Source organism: Canis lupus, chromosome 1 (genome assembly GCF_048164855.1).
Source record: "Canis lupus baileyi chromosome 1, mCanLup2.hap1, whole genome shotgun sequence".
Classification (NCBI taxonomy): Eukaryota; Metazoa; Chordata; class Mammalia; order Carnivora; family Canidae; genus Canis; species Canis lupus.
The window spans coordinates 21,386,335-21,405,612 of NC_132838.1; the positions used below are offsets into that span (position 1 = coordinate 21,386,335).

The 19,278-nt window shown below is 43.9% G+C and overlaps 1 protein-coding gene across 7 annotated transcripts in view; it reads left to right on the forward strand.

Moving 5' to 3' along the window:
- The first annotated feature begins 2,622 nt into the window (after window positions 1–2,622).
- The window catches only part of CCDC68 (coiled-coil domain containing 68), a 51,271-nt gene continuing 34,615 nt past the window's right edge, over window positions 2,623–19,278 (forward strand). For 2 of the 7 annotated variants that reach the window (XR_012028983.1, XM_072822816.1), the window contains exons 1-2: window positions 3,217–3,325; window positions 17,028–17,123. The gene's annotated coding sequence lies outside the window, so the exon portion shown is untranslated. Of the gene's footprint in view, window positions 2,690–3,216; window positions 3,326–17,027; window positions 17,167–19,278 lie in introns of those variants that run through there. The other 5 variants (XM_072822821.1, XM_072822818.1, XM_072822817.1 and 2 more) reach the window with 4 other exon arrangements.

The window sequence follows — 19,278 nt, forward strand, 5'->3', positions numbered from 1 at the left end:
CCGTAGGAAAACAGATGTGTATTTTTTTAAACAACCAAATTCAAGGTAATTTGTTACAGCAGCCACCGGAAACGAATACAGCAACAAATGCAATATATCCAGCATTTCGTGGGAAGACCTAAGTGGGCTGCTCAGTCAGCGGGGGATCTCAAGGGAAGGGTTCCCTGTACCGACTGAATAAATAAGCAGGAATTTCCAGGTGAGGAGGAGGAGGAGAAAGGACATTCTAGTCTGTGGGGTGAGGATGTGCTCGTGTGGGGAAGTAGAGCATAAAAAAGGACTATAAAGTGAGAAACAAGAGAGGGCTTGTTTGGGACAGTACACAAGCCATGTCCCCTTATTTGCAAACGAAGTGGTGTTGTGGCAAGAGAGGAAGCAGGAGGGTTGGAAGAAGGGGAATTCTCTGCCCTGGGGTGGGGCTTAGGCTTTCAACCCGAGGTCAGTGTTTTAATGCATGGTAGTGGCCTAGGTGGTGATGGTGATGGTGATGGTGATGGGGTGTGTGTGTGTGCACTGGTGGAGGGGGGAGCTGAAATGAAATCTCAGGATTTGCCTTTGAAAATATACATCACACCCAATTTCCTCTTAGCAGGTAACTCCCAAACGGAACCCAACAGCAGTGATGTCAAATGTGAGGCCCGCATGAGCGCTGTGAGTGAGCAGCTCGGGGCCCTGGACTTACGGTCAGATCCGCGGCTAGCGCGCCCCAAGGCCTGAGGCCGCCCCTGCTACTTTGTCTTTGCCCCGAAATCTTTCCTTTATACTGAACGCCCTACACAGGGTCATAGTGTCTATTCAATGAGGCTGCCGAGGGGCGTTTGCGGTGCTTTCCTCCCTACAACCCATGACATTCCAAAAAAATTCACAATATTAAAATACCAATACTTTTTTTTTTTTTTTAATGTGGGTAATATAGGTAAAATGTGAAGTAAGGCAGTTTCAGAAAATACCGTCATTTAAAATGATTTATGTAGGGGCTCCCGGGTGGCTCAACGGTCGAGTGTCTGCCTTCGGCTCAGGGTGTGACCCTGGGGTTCCAGGATGGAGTCCTGCCTGGGGCTCCCCGCATGGGGCCTGCTTCTCCCTCTGCCTGTGTCTCTGTCTCTCTCTCATGAATAAATAAATAAAATCTTAAAATGATTTACATATATTCTGACATAAAAATGGCAATCAAATGCTACAACTATAAGAGAAATTCATGAACATTGATCTAGCTCCCTTTCAATTTCCACCCTTTAAGACGTATCACTGGAGTTTTAAATTTAAGGATGCTTTATGGATTTTCCTGAGCAGCACTATGTAAATTACAAATACTTTATAGTTCCATATTTTCTTTAATCCTGAGTGATTCCCTGTTCTCCTCCCCAGAAAAGTCATTAAAATTATTTAGGTAATGGTGCATTTGCAGAACTATGAAACACAGTCAACACTTGGTAGTGGTTAGGACCATTAGTTTTATTAAATCCTCTCTCTTCCTCCAGGAAAGTGCACAGAATTTGCACCTGCCCCTCTGATCTGGTCAGTTTCTCTGGAGTGTGGTGGGACTTAAATGCAAAATGGGAAAAACACCTAAGTATTACTATTTTTAGTAACTTTGTCCAAAATGCTTAAAAAGTAGAAAAGCTTTTCACTCTGTGGTGCTGGATTACTCGCTGGGCTTTGGATCCCATGCGTACCTGGCAAAACTGGGACTAATGGGGCAGATTTCCCTCTCCAAGGAAGGTTAAGGTCAGAAAGGGGGGCACCCACAGAACCCAGGGCGGCTCCCAGATTCCAGCTCAGGAGGAGGAAGTGGAGGGTCTGAGGGAGCAGCTCAGGGGCCAGCTGGCAAACGCAAACCCATCAACCCCCGGCCCCATAACAAACAGTCCTCAGCAGCTGGATTTCTTCAGTGTTTAAAGTAATTATAAACAGCCCTGGCTACTGGGAGCCGGAGGGGTCTATGAATATATCCGTATCTATTAATAGAACCTCCAGGATTAGTTAAGCAAAATCTACTTAAAGAAACATCAACTTTCACTTCTCCAGCTGCGTCTCCATCTACCGCTTCATGTGCTAGGAGAACAAACAACAGACCCAACAACGTTTCTTTGGTCTTTCTTTGGGGGGGGAGGGGGGGCTGGAAACCCCTCCTCATGGCTTTCCCAGGAAGATTCAGAATCCCCTCGGATGCTAGGGGATTGGGCTGCAGTTTTCTGGGTCTGGTAAACGGAGACAGGCGGAGTCCACAATGAGGGTTTGCTCCGCAGCCCCTAAATGTCTATGAATTTTCTTTTTTTTTAATTTTTTTTATTTTTACTTTTTTATTTATTTATGATAGTCACAGAGAGAGAGAGAGGCAGAGACACAGGCAGAGGGAGAAGCAGGCTCCATGCACCGGGAGCCCGACATGGGATTCGATCCCGGGTCTCCAGGATCGCGCCCCAGGCCAAAGGCAGGCGCCAAACCGCTGCTCCACCCAGGGACCCCTGTCTATAAATTTTCAAAGGGACCCGGGAGCCCAGCCGAAGGGCCCAGGAGTCCGGGCTGGGACCGCCCGAACCTCACGGTCGGCGGCTCGCGTCACCGCCGGGCGCTCGGGGCGGGTGTGGGCGTCCACGCCGCGGGGGGGGGGGGGGTCCAGGGGGGGCAGGGGGCGGGGACCGCGACGGGCCACAGGTCCCCGGACCCACAGGCTCCAATGATAGAGGTAGATGCCCTCCCCCGCCTGAGGTCACAGGGGCCGGGGGGCGCGGGGGCGCGAGGGGCGCGGGGGATGCGCGGGAGGTCACGGGGGGCGCGGGGCTGCGGGGGCGCGGGAGGTCACGGGGGGCCGCGGCGGGGGGGGAGGAGGTCACGGGGGGAAGGCCACGGAGGCGCCCGGGGCGCGGGGGGGTGCGGGGGGCCCTGGACGCCCCTGCGCTTCGGCGTCAGTCTGCCATCGCCCCCAACTGAAGTTTTCCGCGGAACGAGGAAGCCCCGAGGCGACGAGCGGCGCCGGCAGAGCCCTCCTCGGAAGCAGCCGCGGCCCCCTTGCGGCCCCGCGCGGACCGGAGCGCAGGGTTGGGGCCCCGGGGCGGGTGGGGGGTGCCCAGGAGCGGGGCGCTGCAGGCGGTGCACTGGGGGAGGAGGGGGCCCGGGGCTGGGGGGAGCGGGAGGGGGTCCCGAGCGGGCGGGCGCGGGGCGGGGCGCAGGGCGGGGCTGCCCCGGAGCGCGGGTTCCCCCCCCCCCCCGCCCCGCCTCCCGGCGCCGACCTCTGCCCCGGGCGCAGCCTACCGAGGCGGAGCCCGACCTGCCGGCGCGGGAGGTGGGACGGACGGCGAGGCCCGGAGCCCCGCGCTGCGAGGTAGGCGAGCCCGGCCCCCGCGACCTGGCCCCGCGGAGCACCCCCCCCCCCGGGCAGGCGCAGCCGCGGGCGGTCGGCGGGGAGCGGGGGGGTGGGGGGCTGCCCGGGTCCGCGCCCCCGCCCTCGGGGAGGAGCCCACCCTCCGGGAAACGACCACCTCCCCCCGCCCGGGGCGCGTCTGGCTTCTTAGTTAGGCTGCTGTTTGGCGGTGCCTTTGCCGTCGGGAGTCCCCGGGTGGGTTCCCGGGGGGGTGTCCCCCGAGGTCCCCGAGGTCGAGGGGTCGGGACACCTGCGTCGTCCTCCTGTGGCGCCGTGACAGGTCCCTGGGCCCAGAGCTTCTAAGAGCACAGAGGGGTGAACACGAGTGGTCGTCTTCCCCTTATTCTTTCCTGCCGGCCCTCGGGCTGCAGGTGCCCTCGGGCCGCAGGTGCCAGTGCCCTTGGGCTGCAGGTGCCCCCGGGCCGCAGGTGCCCCCGGGCCGCAGGTGCAGGTGCCCTCGGGCTGCAGGTGCCCCCGGGCCGCAGGTGCAGGTGCCCTCGGGCTGCAGGTGCCCCCGGGCCGCAGGTGCAGGTGCCCTCGGACTGCAGGTGCCCCGGGCCGCAGGTGCACGAAGCAGCAGAACGGCCCTCTGGGCGACCGCTGTCCACCGTCCTGGGGATTGGAAAGCTGCAAGTTACAGAGCTCATGGCAGGCGCGCAAGAGAGCCTTAGTGTCTTACACAGGACAGCTGTTAGGGACTGAAGACGTGGCTGTGATTTTTAAACCCTTCAATAGACGGGGGAATATATATATGTAATGTATAAAAATATATAAACATGTGAAAATATATGATATATAAGTATATAATGTATACAAAGTATATAATATGTAAATGTATGAAATATATAAAATATACAATATATACATATATAATATATAAAACATGTTTATATTATATATTGTATTAAAATTTTGATGTATAAATATATATATCATATATATATAAAATAAAGATCAGAAGAAGCAGTTAGACCCAAACATAACTGAGCTCCATTATATTATAGTTGTTTTACTTTAGGAATCCAAACTTTCTTTACTATCTTCTAGTAAAGACTACATGAAGCCACAAGGGAAATTATTCTGCATTTGCAATAAGAAAAAGAGAATCTGCCCTTTTGATTTTACCTAATGTTATTAAATATTCAGTTCTGGAGAAGTCTGGTTTTTTCAGAAATGTGATCTGAGCCAGAGTCTCAGGTACCCTGGCAGACACAATCGGCGCTGTTGTTTCCTGTTACCGGCCTGCTTCCCCCCACACTCCCCCCCAACACTGATTGTTTTAGAGTGAAGGCCCCTGACACAGAGGAATTTGTGCCTAAGGCAGGGTATACCCTTGTGGCTCCTCTGCTATTTCCAGAAAGAATGAAAACAGCCTACACTTCCTGCAAATTTCTTAAGGTTCCTATCTTTGTGACTTGGTGAATAAATTTGGTAACTAAAGCTGCCCTAACTAAAATTTTGAAATAAATATGCTATTTCAGTTATATCATTCACCTTTATTACTTTGTGAATGGATAACAGGCATGTTATTTGTTAGCTGATTGATTTACAGTGTGCTGGACAGTGGGGTTGTAATCCAAATTCTGGCTGAGGCTGAAAAATTAGGTGTATATTTATTTGTTTGGGATCGTGACTGAAAACAGAAAGAACTGAAAGTTTGGAAGGGAATTAAAAAGTCATGGTTTCGAATCTCTTGAACTGAGATATTTATATCAAAATTATAGGCCATTTATCAATAGAAAATAAATTCATATTGGCCAAATGTTACTATCAACTTAACAAGGTGTTTAAGCGAATTTGCATTTTACTAAGCATGAAAACAGCCATCTACACAGGTTTGGAAAACAAAAGCGTGAATGTGTGCACGTTCAGTTTTAGAATCTGTCTGTGGTATGTGTGGATTTGTGAGCCTGTTCATGCATTGGTTGAGCACCTGTTGGGCAGGGCACTTTGTTCTGAGTTCAAATCAGGTAAGAAGGGGTGGATACAGCTTTGTGTAGCTAAGTCACATAGTCACATTCCTGTCCTCATGGAATTTGCACAATGCTGGAGTTCTCCAGAACACCTTGGGATCCTAGATAAGAACCATATCATTGATCATCTATCAATTTTGACAGTGACTGGAACTAGATTATCTTCAAATTTAAATAGTCAACTCTAAAAATTATAAGGGACCTTATATATTATTCAGGTCGGTGTTTTTCTCTTTTGTTTAGATTGGGAAACAATTTAGGAATCACATGTTCTGAGTTTAATATGAAAAATTGAGATGTTAAGCCTGAAAGAACTAAATATCAATTTCATGCAAATTAAATACAAACTAAACTTGTAGTAGTGGAAGCCAATAATTTAGCATATAAATCAATGAATGAAAATTTTCAAATTGAGAAAATTCTATCTATCACATTATTTTTTTCTGTGAATTAGAAAAATATAACTACAATTATACTCTACCCCAGAGGAAAAGACTTACTTTATCCAAGGCATTCTTGCTTTTTTTGTTGTTGTCATTGTGGCTGTTCTTTTAAAAAAACACCTTTATTGGAGGTGTAGTTTACACACCCTAAAATATATCCACGTGTATATTCAATGATAAATCTATGGGATTGTGCAATCATCATGACAATCCAATTTTAGAGCATTCTCAGCATCCACAAAAGATTCCACCTTCCTGGGGATCCCTGGGTGGCTCAGCAGTTAAGCGCCTGCCTTTGGCCCAGGGTGCGATCCTGGAGTCCCGGGATTGAATCCCACGTCGGGCTCCCTCATGGAGCCTGCTTCTCCCTCCTTCTGTGTCTCTGCCTCTTTCTCTCTCTCTCTCTCTCTGTCTATCATAAATAAATAAATAAACAAATCTTTTAAAAAAAATGATTCCACCTTCCTATTTGTTACAACTTTCCTCAACCCCACCCCCAGGCAACCATTAATCTACTGTCTCTCTGTTTAGATTCGCTTTCTGGACATTTCACACAAATGGGGTCATACAATAGATGGTCTTTAGCATCTGGCTTCCTTCACCTAGAACAGTGTTTCTGAGGTTCATTCAGGGTGTAGCATGTATCAGTAGTTGGTTCCTTATTATTGCTACTATTTCATGCCATTGTAAGGCTGGTCTACGTTTTGTTCACCAGCTAGTAGAGTTTTCTGCATTTACATTTAAGTGGTAAGACAGATATTTTGGTCCAACTTCCATGGTAGCATAATTTGAAAATAATTGATAGGAGCCAACCTCTTATTTGTATCATGAAAATATATTTCTGTATGGATTACTGCTATTTTCTGTGATCTTCCTTTGATATTCCCATGAGAATAGTAAATAGTAGACCCTGTGCAAGTAGCAGAAAGCATCAATCATTTGGGATTCTAGGTTGGACTTGGAAGATGTTTCACTCTTGACATTAACATGTGTGAAAAGACTTCACCTCCTTTGCTACATTTTCTTCACAAAGGACGCATTTAGAGTGGGTGAATTTTGATGATTGACCTAACAGCGATAACTGAAGTACTCTCAAAAATACGAGTGCATCCTGGGGTGCCTGGGTGGCTCAGCGGTTGAGCATCTGCCTTTGGCCCAGGGCGTGACCCCGGAGTCCTGGGATTGAGTCCCACATTGGGCTCCCTGTGCGGAGCCTGCTTCTGCCTCTGCCTGTGTCTCTGCCTCTCTCTCTCTCTCTCTGTGTGTCTCTCATGATTAAATAAATAAATAAAACCTTTAAAATAAAATGAGTGCTTCCTAATAACATTTTAGTGGCACACTTAACATAAAGCATGAGTCATCTATAGCCTCAAGCCTTAAAAAGTTGAAGGGAGTGCAAGTGGATTTATAAGCTTTTAGTTTTGTTATTCTGTGGTTTCTATGATTGTGCTAAAGAATGAAGACAGATACAACTGCTAATTTATTAAATCAGGCTCTAGTTTGAGCTCTTAGAGCAGAGAAAATCTAAAACAGAACAAAATCCCACTTCTTTTTTCTCTGGGACCTTTTTAAAGACCTAGATCAAAATTATAGCTCACCAGCCAGTGGTAGTGGTTTTCTGTGTGTTGTCCAGAGAACAGACCAAATCAGAACTAACACTGAAAAGCATTGACCTTTTTGAATTACCTTTCCTAGGAATCAGGAACGTTGACCAGCAGTTCTGGTAGAGCCATTCCCTTGCACACCTCCATTCACCTTGCTTTGTGCCAACTACTACAGCAAATGTATTCTTAGAAGGTTATGCTTGACAACTTCTGCTGAAAGATCCTCTTAGAAGGATTTTTCCGGTTGAGTAGAAACCCTTCTAGAAAAAGGTTCTGTGAAACTAAGGAGAAGACAATAGTTACTACTGAAATTACACTTTCCTATTGGGGGAAAAAAAGATCATTAATAGAACTTAAAGGTCTATTTTATGGGCAACTTAGAATGCAACGGACTTTATTTTTAAAATTATAAAATTTGAAAACAAAATAGTCTAGATTAAATAACAGTTTTCCATGGCTGCATGTGTTCATTTGGAACTGTTTTTTCTGCTTGAACTATCAGAACAACCTGCTGAAATCCCTGGGTGGGAACACTGCTTTTGATGATCCGTGATGGGATGAATTAATCAGACTCTACTGGTAATGCCTTTTTTTTTTTTTTTTTTTTTTTTTTTTTAACTTGGTAAAGGCTTAAAAAAAATCTCTGGAACGGATGCGTTTTTCTAGACTTCCACTGACCACATCGTTCTAAATGTGTCCTAAGAGTCATATATCATTTACAGGACTCTCTCCTCATCCTTCCCACTTTCATATGCTCTGAAATTGGCGGGGACGAGCTGCCTCAGTTGTGTCCGTTCACCTGCAAGAGGGAGGCTTGATCAGCGTTGAGCTGTGAGTGTCTGTGAGTTATTTTGATGAGCTCACTCACTCATGGCTCCTGATGACGTCATCTGCTTTAAGGAACTAGATTTTACCCAGAACCAGAAGCTGCCTCTCACTCTGGTATCTTTCTGTGAGCCCCCAGATTTGGGGAACACACTGCCCTGCCTGTGTGTCAATCTGATGTCTTCCTGGGGTGGGAGGGCCTGGCTGCCGGTGGTGGCCTTCCTGGACAGACTTTGAAGTCACTGACCCAATAGTCTACGTGCAAATGGGCCACTGTGAAGAGTAGAAACAAGTTATGCATCTAGAAAACAATTAAGGAGCGGTTGGGTAGATGAGATGAGGGTTCAAGGCTCATGAGTTAGACTTAAATCTTGTCGTGGCAAATATTCTTACTTACTTCTTATAGACTTCTATTGACTTCCTCCTACTTTTCCACATTAGTGAATAATAAGTATGGGTAACTTCTTAGGATGTTTAAGATTTCCCTGGGCCTCCTCTGTCACCATATGGAATGTCAGGCTTCACTGGCTACTCTTGTGGCAACAGTGGTTCTACTTTGCCTTTTAACAATCCTGATTCCATCACTGTTTTGTTTTGTTTGCCATTTATATTGTTTTGGGGTCACTAATTTGAACAAAGGGAAACAAATCCAGCTAATTGTGACTTCCAGTTAGCTCTGATAAAATCAGTGAAGGTCCTTGGGTTTTAAGGTCTCAGTTGTACTTTGCTTTCTCTAAGCTGTTGTTGCATTATTATTTTTTTCAAATAAAAGTTTATGAGCTCACCTTTTTTAGTAGAGTTCTGTAAGTTTTGACAAATGGTTTCAGTCACAGAACCATCATCACCTTCAAGATACAGAACAGTTATGGGGTGCCCGGGTGGCCCAGCCAGTTAAGTGTCTGCTTTCAGCTCAGGCCATGATCTTGAGGTCCTGGGATCGAGCGCCACCTCAGGCTCCCTGCTCAGTGGGGAGTCTGCTTCTCCCTCTCCCTCTGCCTCCTCCCCCCTACTCTGCTCATGGGCTCACTCTCCTTCTCAAATACATAAAATCTTTTTAAAAAGATATAGAACAGTTATGTTATTCTGTTCCCCACCAGTATTCCCCTGTGTCCCCTTTGTAGTCAATCCCCCCCCCCCCACTCCCAATCCCTAGTTAACCACTGATCTGTTTTCTGTGACCGTAATTTTGAATTTTCTAAATCTCATATAAATAGAACTAGAGTATGTAGGCTTTTGGATCTGGCTGTTTTCTGTAAGGAAAATGCTTTGGAGATTCATCCACATTGTGTGCATCAGTACTTCATTCTTCTTATTGATGATTAGGATTCACCTATGGATGTATATTTGAATTTTCCCCAGTGTTTGGCAATTAGTAACATCTGTGATGTATGGATCGTAGACCTTCATTTCACTTGGGTAAATACCTAGAAGTGGGATTGCTGGTTGTACAGTGAGTGCTTAACTTTATAGGAAACTGCCTAAGAGTTGTCCAGCGTGCCTGCCCATTTTGCATTCCCATGAGCAACAGACAGGAGCTCCAGCCACTCTGTATCCTCATTCATACTTACCTCCTTACTGGAAATTTTTTTATTTTTTATTTTAAAAAATATTTTATTTATTTACTCGTGAGAGACACACACACACAAACAGAGACAGAGACAGACAGAGACTTAGGCAGAGGGAGAAGCAATCTCAATGCAAGACTCGATCCCACAACGCCGGGATCATGACCTGAGCCGAAGGCAGATGCTCAACCACTGAGACACCAGGTGGCCCCTGGATAATTTTTTAAATGAAGTAAATTATGTTGGAGCTAAAATATTCCAGGATGAGTTTAGGAAGCTAAAGATATTTTGTCTATTCCTGAACCTTTTACTCTTAAAATATTTTATAAAGTCACAAGAGATATTTTCTGAAAGGATACTTTCCTTTTAAATGTTACAAATGACTAAGATAAATGTCATTGACGTATGCTTTTTTTCATATGCTCTTCACTGCCAAGTCCTAAGTGGTTTTTGAGTTGACTGTTAACTGAGGTCAATACAGGATGGATGGTCTGACTAGAAGGGTGGACAGTGAGGGGACAGCTGAGCTGAGGCTTTGACACTTCCAAGCGATGTCCTATAGCAGATGCCCGCTATGGGCTGTGGGTGTCAATATGATGATTTAATATTCTTTAAATGTGCATGACGGGTCAGACACTTCGTGAAGCACTTTTTGTGCACTGTACTGTTTAATCCTCGTATAACTCTGTGGTAAATTCAACAGTTGCATCTGAAATTTTCATTTGGGGAAGCTGAAGCCTAGGACGTTTGAAAACTGTTCAGAGGCCACCCAGCTAGCAGGAAGTAGCACAGCCTTGTGCACAGCACCCACCAAGTCTGAAGCCACCATTTTTAAGCCATGAGGCCACACTGCCTCTCTCCAGGGAATAAATCTACTGGGACAAAAACATCTGCTCACGGTCCTAGAGGATGCACAGGGAGCTCACAACAGGAGTTACTTGACGGTTACTCAGTGGTCTGACTACTAAACTAGCTCGGGCCCAAAAAATTAGGCTTAGAAATCTGTTCAGAATGCAGCAGAAGGCAAGGTGGTGAGCTGGAAAGACCCAGCGGACTCATGGCTTGACCTCCACGACCATCACTAACCAGCTGTTTTGCTTCATCTTGCTCAGCCTCCTTTCCTCATCTGTAAAGTAGGAATAGTAACACAAACCTTTCAGGGTGTGTGTGAGGATTATTATTAGGGTGTGTGAGCACCCTAACCTGCATGTAGTAGGTGCTCAGCAGACTCTGGTCCCTTCTCCCCAGTGTTTCCCCAAAGTGGATGGGACTCACGTGATTTGCTCCTTTTCACAGTTTAGTAGCCATACGGGGCACTGGGTGAAATCTTCAGCTGCTTTCAAAATTTCAAATTATGCCAATGAACTATGAAGATAGATTATTTCCTTACAAAGACACCAGGATTTAAGGCCAGTATATCTGGGCCACCTGGTATATCAGGTGGAGGTCAATTGATGACCTTGAAAACCTTGAGTCACTTTTCTGTGACTTGATTGCATTATACCTGTGTACATGGATGGACTTAGATAAAGCTGTAGATATATAGATGGTAGGTATTGTTGTGCAATACGTTGTCATGATTAGTTTTGACAAATTTTTTTTTAAAGATTTTATTTATTCATGAGAGACACAGAGAGAGGGAAAGAGGCAGAGACATAGGCAGAGGGAGAAGCAGGCTCCCTGTAGGGAGGCTGAGGGGGACTCGATCCCGGATCCCAGGATCACACCCTGAGCCGAAGGCAGACGCTCAAACCACTGAGTCACCCAGGCGTCCCTACTTTTGACAATTTATGGGAAATGATTCTTCAGTAAATGGCACAGTGTTTATCAATCCCATTTATTTGTATTTTCCATGTGTGCCGATATTTCAATCTTTTTAAAAAACTGAGATAGCTTTTATTTCATATCTAAGAGTTTCTGTAGCATTGGCTATGATGTAAATATGTGTTTGTATATAAATGAGTATCACAAATGAATAAAATTAATTCTACTTTAAAAATCTTAGTTTATTACTTGAACCAAAGTTATTACTACTGGAGCTAAGGTTAACCATGCATGTCTTCTGATACAGTGTGCATCGTTTTCCAGTAAAATACACAGTCACCTGAGATTTAGCCAGCTGACACTGGATGTCACCATTGTGCTGTGTAATGTAGCTGCAGAACAGGTGTGTTGTTTAATATTCAAGACACGGTCAGTCTCTTCAAGAGTTTGGAGATATGTTAGCATTTTTCCCCTCATATAACCTAATTACCCTAATTCACTTTTCTTGCAACTTACTTTTGCAGCTTCTAACATCGAAGCTCTCTAGAAGAGTGACCAAGAATGATGACGAAACAATATTCAATATTGTCAGCTCAGAACTCAGAAACTGTGCTGAAACCCATCAGGGCTCTTGGTTACAAACCTGTCAGTTAAGTTCATTGGCTCTGGATAACAAGTTGAAAAGGAACTTCCCGGTTTAGAAATGGGAGAATCCAGTGTGCTGGTCCCTCAGCCAAGAGCAGGCTATCACAGGAGGAGGAGAGGGTCCTGGCATTGCCACTGGTCACTAGATGTCACCACTGGTGTTCTTGCTCCCTGGACACAAGGCAGCACTCTGTGAGGGACTCCTTCCCTTCTCAGAATAATAATGAGGTTTTCACTGCCTCCAGATTCAACAAGCCCCAGGGCCAATCCCTTTACTGGCATTTCCAGATGGGAGCACCTGGTTGGCTGAGGGTTGGCTGAGTCTAGGTGTTGAGTTGAGCACCCGGTTGGCTGAGGGTTGGCTGAGTCTAGGTGTTGAGTTGAGCACCCGGTTGGCTGAGGGTTGGCTGAGTCTAGGTGTTGAGTTGAGTACCTGGTTGGCTGAGGGTTGGCTGAGTCTAGGTGTTGAGTTGAGCACCTGGTTGGCTGAGGGTTGGCTGAGTCTAGGTGTTGAGTTGAGCACCCGGTTGGCTGAGGGTTGGCTGAGTCTAGGTGTTGAGTTGAGCACCTGGTTGGCTGAGGGTTGGCTGAGTCTAGGTGTTGAGTTGAGTACCTGGTTGGCTGAGGGTTGGCTGAGTCTAGGTGTTGAGTTGAGCAGCTGGTTGGCTGAGGGTTGGCTGAGTCTAGGTGTTGAGTTGAGCACCCGGTTGGCTGAGGGTTGGCTGAGTCTAGGTGTTGAGTTGAGTACCCGGTTGGCTGAGGGTTGGCTGAGTCTAGGTGTTGAGTTGAGCACCTGGTTGGCTGAGGGATGGCTGAGTCTAGGTGTTGAGTTGAGTACCTGGTTGGCTGAGGGTTGGCTGAGTCTAGGTGTTGAGTTGAGCAGCTGGTTGGCTGAGGGTTGGCTGAGTCTAGGTGTTGAGTTGAGCAGCTGGTTGGCTGAGGTTTGGCTGAATCTACGTGTTGGCCTGTGCTCCAGCCCAAGGGAGTGAGGAAGAAGAAGTCTTTTCCCACAAAGACTCCTACAGGTGGTGATTCGGCATATCTGAGAAGGAGAATCAAGTGCCGGAGAGCCAAAGCATGCCATGCGTCCACCATGGTGCCTTCGGGTAGCACCCAGAGAAGTGAGTTGAGAATACCACTGGGCAGTCAACTGAATTTTAGTGTCCCTTCTGTCCCCTGACGTCTTGGCACCTGGCAGTGTCCCACACTTTGCTTCAACCCTGAGGGAGCCATACCAGCCAGGGCTAGACCTGTTCTTGGTAGCTGAGGAGACACCTCCTTGGGCAAACTGGAAGTCTTAACAAGTTTCAGTCTATTAAAAAAAAAAAAAAAAAGTCCCTGCTACATCAAAAGAAAAGGAAAAAAAATAAAAAAAAATAAAAGAAAAGGAAAGTGGTAGGCTACACTGTGTACTTTAGTGTTTCATCGACTACCACTCCAAGCAAATTCCAGCCTCTTCTCTTATTGCCCCTTTGCCTGGAACCCTCATCTCCCAGGCAGCCACACAGCATCTCCTCCTTTCATTCAAGTCTTTGGTTCAAATGCCACTGCTTCAGATTGGCCTTCCCTCACCACTCAACCACAACAGCACCTCCTTTTGTTCTGTTGCCCTTCCCTGCTTTTCTTCCTCACGCTTGTCCCCACCTCTCAAGTTCCCAAGTGTTCCATTGTTTTATAACATCTGTCTTCCGTCTGCGCTGAAAGTCTCATGAAGGCGGGGTGTCTGGTGCACCTCTGGGGTCACAGCACCCCACACAGCTCTATTCAATAAACGTTTCATCTATGAATGACTCAATCAAAGGTTAAATAAATGATGAAAATACCTTTGTTAGAAGCTCTGAATACAAGCAGTTGCCTGTACTCATTTCTTAGGACTGCTGTAACAAAGCACCACGGACTAAGTAGCTTAAACATAGCAATTGCTTGTCTCACGGTGCTGGAAGCCAAAGTCCAAGGTCAAGGTGTTGGCATGGTTGGGTTTTCCTGAGGCTGTGAGGAAGGGCCTGTTCCATGCTTCTCCTCCAGCCTCTGGTGGTTTGCTTGCAGTTTTGGGCATTCCTTGGCGGGTAGAAGCATCACCTTGAGCTCTGCCTTCAGCTTTACATTCTCCTGTGTGCACCTGTGTCCGAATTTTTATAAAAACACCTATTGTATTGGATTAGGAGACCAGCCTATGCCAGGGTGACTTTGCCATAACTAATTACATCTGTAATGATCCTATTTCCTAATGAGATCACATTCTGAGATCCTGGGAAGTTAGAACTTCATCGTAGGAATGGGGAAGGAGCAATACTCAACCCCATAGCAGTGCTTCACATGTGTTTATTGTATAATGGATAAGCCATTCTCACGTCATTAAACAGAGAAGTAGGTTTGCTTACGTTATCCTGGGCACCCAGTGATGTGTTGGTTTATGGCACAGATTACAATTAATGTGTATGAATCACTTTGTAAACTGTAAACTGTTCATTAGATGTTAGCATAATCAGTTGGGGATGTTGATGAATTATTGATGTGTTATTGAGAAAGAACTGATACCATGGATTTTCTTGTCTTAAAATCCCAGAAGCAGATCTTCCTTTATAACCTACCTGGGTCTGCAGATGGTTTAAAATATTACCTGGTTCGTCTCTACTACTCAGACTGCTTATCAGCAATAATTGTGGATAATGGATTATTTCATTTACTCATTGGACAAACATACAAATCATTTATTATGTGCTATGCACTGTTTTAAATGCTGGGGAAATGTTACCTTGCAAACGACCCTATGTTGTTTATTGTTTCTCTCATCATTAGTTATTAATATTATCTGAAATTTGCTGATAAGGAAACTAAGGCATAAGTGGTCGAGAAAGTTGTGCAAGGTCACACAGCTACTGAGTGGCAGAGGCAGGCCGTGAAACCAGGCGGTCTGCCTCTAAACCTTTTCATTGGAGAATGTTCTTTCTTCATGGAAAATCTCATGGAAAAATTCAGTGTGTGACAAAACAAAGCAGAAGCGCTTTGGTTCAAGTTGGGATGGCAAAGCCCTGTCTACTTAGCACCTCCCGTCCCCTGGGAGCCCTGTTTGAAAAGCCCTGATCTGGGAAATAACACCTCTTGGCGTGATGCCACTTATAAGCTGTCTTCAATCCACTGTAGCATAAAGCAAATAAAATTCTTTTCTCACTTTAATTAACTGATTGTGTTTTATTTTGAAAATTTTATCTGCCTAATCTACTTCTGGCAGAAATAAAATGCTAAGATGGATTTTCCCCAGGATGGTAATGCCATATGGCAATTTGGACTTTGCTGGCTTAAGTTCCCCTTGGGTTTCTTTATACAAATCAAGGACTGTGATCACAAAAATTTCCTGAATCAAAGAGAGGAATGGAATTGGATTTCGTTTGAATAGAGCTGGATGTAAACTTTGCAACCAGATGGGCATAAACTACCTCCTCTGTTATCGGCTGCGTATCTTCTGTGGTTATTGATAACATAAAATAATAGGAGCAATGGTATTAACCATTACTGCCCATTGAGTGCCTGCTGCAACCAATGAAGTTAAAAAAAAAAAAAAAAACCACTCTGTTTTACAACTCTAGGTGTTTTATTATCCCTATTTTACAGACAAAGGTAAGTTGAGGCTAAAATTCTACGTAACTTGTTTAAGATGGCCCAACTAGTGAGTGGAAGAGGTTCGGTGTTTTGAGAAATATCAGTGATAAAGGAGCCGAATTCCTTGATATTAAGAATAAAAGGCACAGAAGAGAGTATGTTTAGGACATATAACGTGGGGCCTGGTGTGATTTTCAAATTATGAAAGACCGTGAGAATGCATTTGGGATCGCTCCCAAAGACTGATTAACTCCTATGCTGAAACACCTCTCATCATTTGTTAACATACACAGTGGGTAACATATTAAAAAGGAAAAAAAGAATGCAAATCGATCACATGGGACCGTAGATCAGGGAGGATTGAACTGGAGAACCAAACGGAACTCAGACCACATTGGTTGTTCTGCTCACTTCTATTTTCCCACAGATTTTGCTCCCACTTCTGCTCCATCCTAACCCAGGGGTCAGCAAACTTATCCCGTGAAGGACCATATAGTAAATATTTGGGACATTGCTTGCCACATATTTTCTCTGCTGTTGTAAAGCGAAAACAGCACAGACAATATGGAAATGAATGGCTGTGGGTATTGCAAACTTTCAAGTATGAACACTAAATTTGAACAACATATAATTTTCATGTGGCACAAAATGATGTAGCTGTTTTGATTTTTGTTAAGTGTGTGTGTGTGTGTGTGTGTGTGTTCATTTTAGACCATTAAGAAATATAAGCACCATTGTGACTTTACAGACTGTGCAAATAGGTGGGAAGCCAGACTGGGCTCACATGACTGCTGACCACACTCAGGCTTGATCATCCCCCTCTGGTTTTCAAACACATGGCTTATTGTCTCTATGGGTGTTTCTTTTACTTCAAGTTGCATTTAAATGATGTTTTGGACCAAGCACTTCATCCCAGAAGAGACTTCAGAAGACCAAGTACCAGAGGTACTTGCACTCACATTCTGCAAAAGCAGACTTGCTGAGTTGCAGCTGCCAAATCGACTTTGGGCGAAATAAATAGAAGCCATAGTGGTTGTCTAAGAGGATTTATAATAAAATGGAAAATTCTTGGCATACTCTGTCAATTTCATTGAAGATTAAAGAATAAATTCAGGACTTAGAGTTATTCCAATAGCAAGCTAGTTTTGAAGTGATAATAGCTAATACGAAAATTCTTTGTGTGCTTTACCAGCATAGGTCATTGCTAAATTTTAATATTTTGCTGTTGTTGTTTTCCTCACCAGGGAAGCCAGCCTTAATGTAATAGAAACACCCTTGAACTTGGTGTCCCAAAGACAAAGGCTTGAGTTTCAGCTCTGTTCGTTTTCCAGTGACCTTGGGTAAGTTACCACCTACAGGAGTCTTGGCTTCCTGTTCAGTAAGGTAAGGTGAATAATCCTACCTCACAGGGCTTTTCATTTTATTGATTTATTTATTTTTAGTTCTTTACTCTTTATTGGGGAAATTTATAACAAGAGACAAAGTAGAGGAACATAGTGAATTCCATGTGCCCTTGACCTATTTCAGTAATTCCCTGCATTTTGCCAAATTTCTTCCATCTTTACCCCACCCCCTTTTCTCTCTCTGCTAGAGTATTTTACAGCAATTCTAAATGTAATATTTCAGTATGGATGACTAACAGAAAAGATCTTTCTAAAGAATATCATAATTCTAATATACCTAGCAAAATTGCAATGGTTCTTTAACATAACCCATTATCCAATTAGATTTAAAGTTTCCCCAGCTGTCTTAAAAATGTCTTCATATACCTGGTTTATTTGAATCAAGAGCCAAGGAAGATTCAGATATTGCGTTTGGCCACATGTTTCTTTAAGACTCTTCATTTATGGCAATTTTCCTTCTCTTCTTCCCATCTTTCTTCATATAATTTGTGGAAGGAACTAGTTGTTTGTCTCATAAAATGTCACATAATTTGGATTTGGCTGATTGCAACCTTCGCCCTTGTAGAGTCATTGAACATTTTCCTCTTGTTCAGATGCTTACTGTCCTTAGATATAGAGGCTTGATTAGATTCAAGTTCAATTCTTTTTTAAAGCATACTTTGTAGGTGATGCTTTTTGCATGTGATTGTACGACATCTAGAGGACAAAATGTCTGGTTATCTCTTTCTACTTCTGTCACGATTGATTAGTAAGGTTCCCAGGTTAATGCATTCTTCATCAACCTCTCACCTAGTGATTTTGGCACTGGTTGATGACTGTTGTTTAGATCCATTATTTCATAAGGGATTGCAAAATGTAGGTCTAATTCTATCATCCACTTAGATTTATTAGCAGGACTTCTTTAAAAAAAAAGAATCAATTATTTGGTTACCATGAAATATAATTCATACAAGAAAGGCAAGATAAATGCTTGTTGGTGCATTTATCTCACTTCCTCTTTTGAGCTGATGTTAGTATAATGATGGCCTCTCTCCATTGAGTTGGATGATGATGGTTGCTGTTGGTGGTGGTTTTTCTCCTGTCACTATAATTTCAGGAATTTATAATCCTTCGTATTTTTCAATCCTTCACAGTCATTCCTCTATCAGATTGGCTTTGTATAGTATTAAGTCACCTTCTGCCTTCTGGTAGAACAAGATATCTCAAACTTACCTTGTATATTTCTTGTCTCAGACCTAAATCATTCAAGAAACCATGATTTCTTTTTAGTAGAGAATGATATACTGAGACCATGGTCTGGGCACTGGGAGCATCAATTGCTTATATTTCGAAATTTTTGAGTGGCTGGACCTAGAATACATTTTTAGAGGAAAATAAATCATTATTTTATATTCATAATTTCAGTTTGGATTATAAGGTGTTTACAGAACATTTTTGCTCTAATTGTAGGATTTTTTTCTCTATGTTCAAAATTTTAGTTCTTGATGTTAAGAGAATGACTTTGTGGCTTTATTCTACATCATGCATTTATGTGGGTGAGTGCATGTGCATGCACATACACATATACTACTTTCAAAATAGCAATACCAATATTTCCACTAACAATATTATTAATGAGTATAGTTTAAGATTGTTTTGCACTTCTTTTTGTTCTTAGGGCATAGCACACCTGGGATAAATAGCCCCTGGCATGTGTTTTAAAGTCACTTCAAGTAATTCAATAATAATTCAACTTGTTATACAGATATAGTTATTTGTGTATTTATTTCTTATTTTAGAAGGATTTCATTTTCTCCTATTTAATTTAGTTTTACTTTATAATTAGGTAAAACAATTACATTGTTCAGTGTCAAAACTTAAATCACAGATTTTCCCCTTCTATCCACCTCTTCCTTCTTTTAGAAATTACTATGCTATACATCCTTTATATATCCTTTTCTGCACCATGTCTTTTTTATTGAATAATGCATCCTAGAGAAGACTTCATAGCAGATTATTCAACTAGTCCTCTTTTTGTGGATATTTAGGCTTTTCCCAATATTTTTCTATTACAAATAGTTCTCCAGTAGATGACCTTTATAGGCTCTTGAGA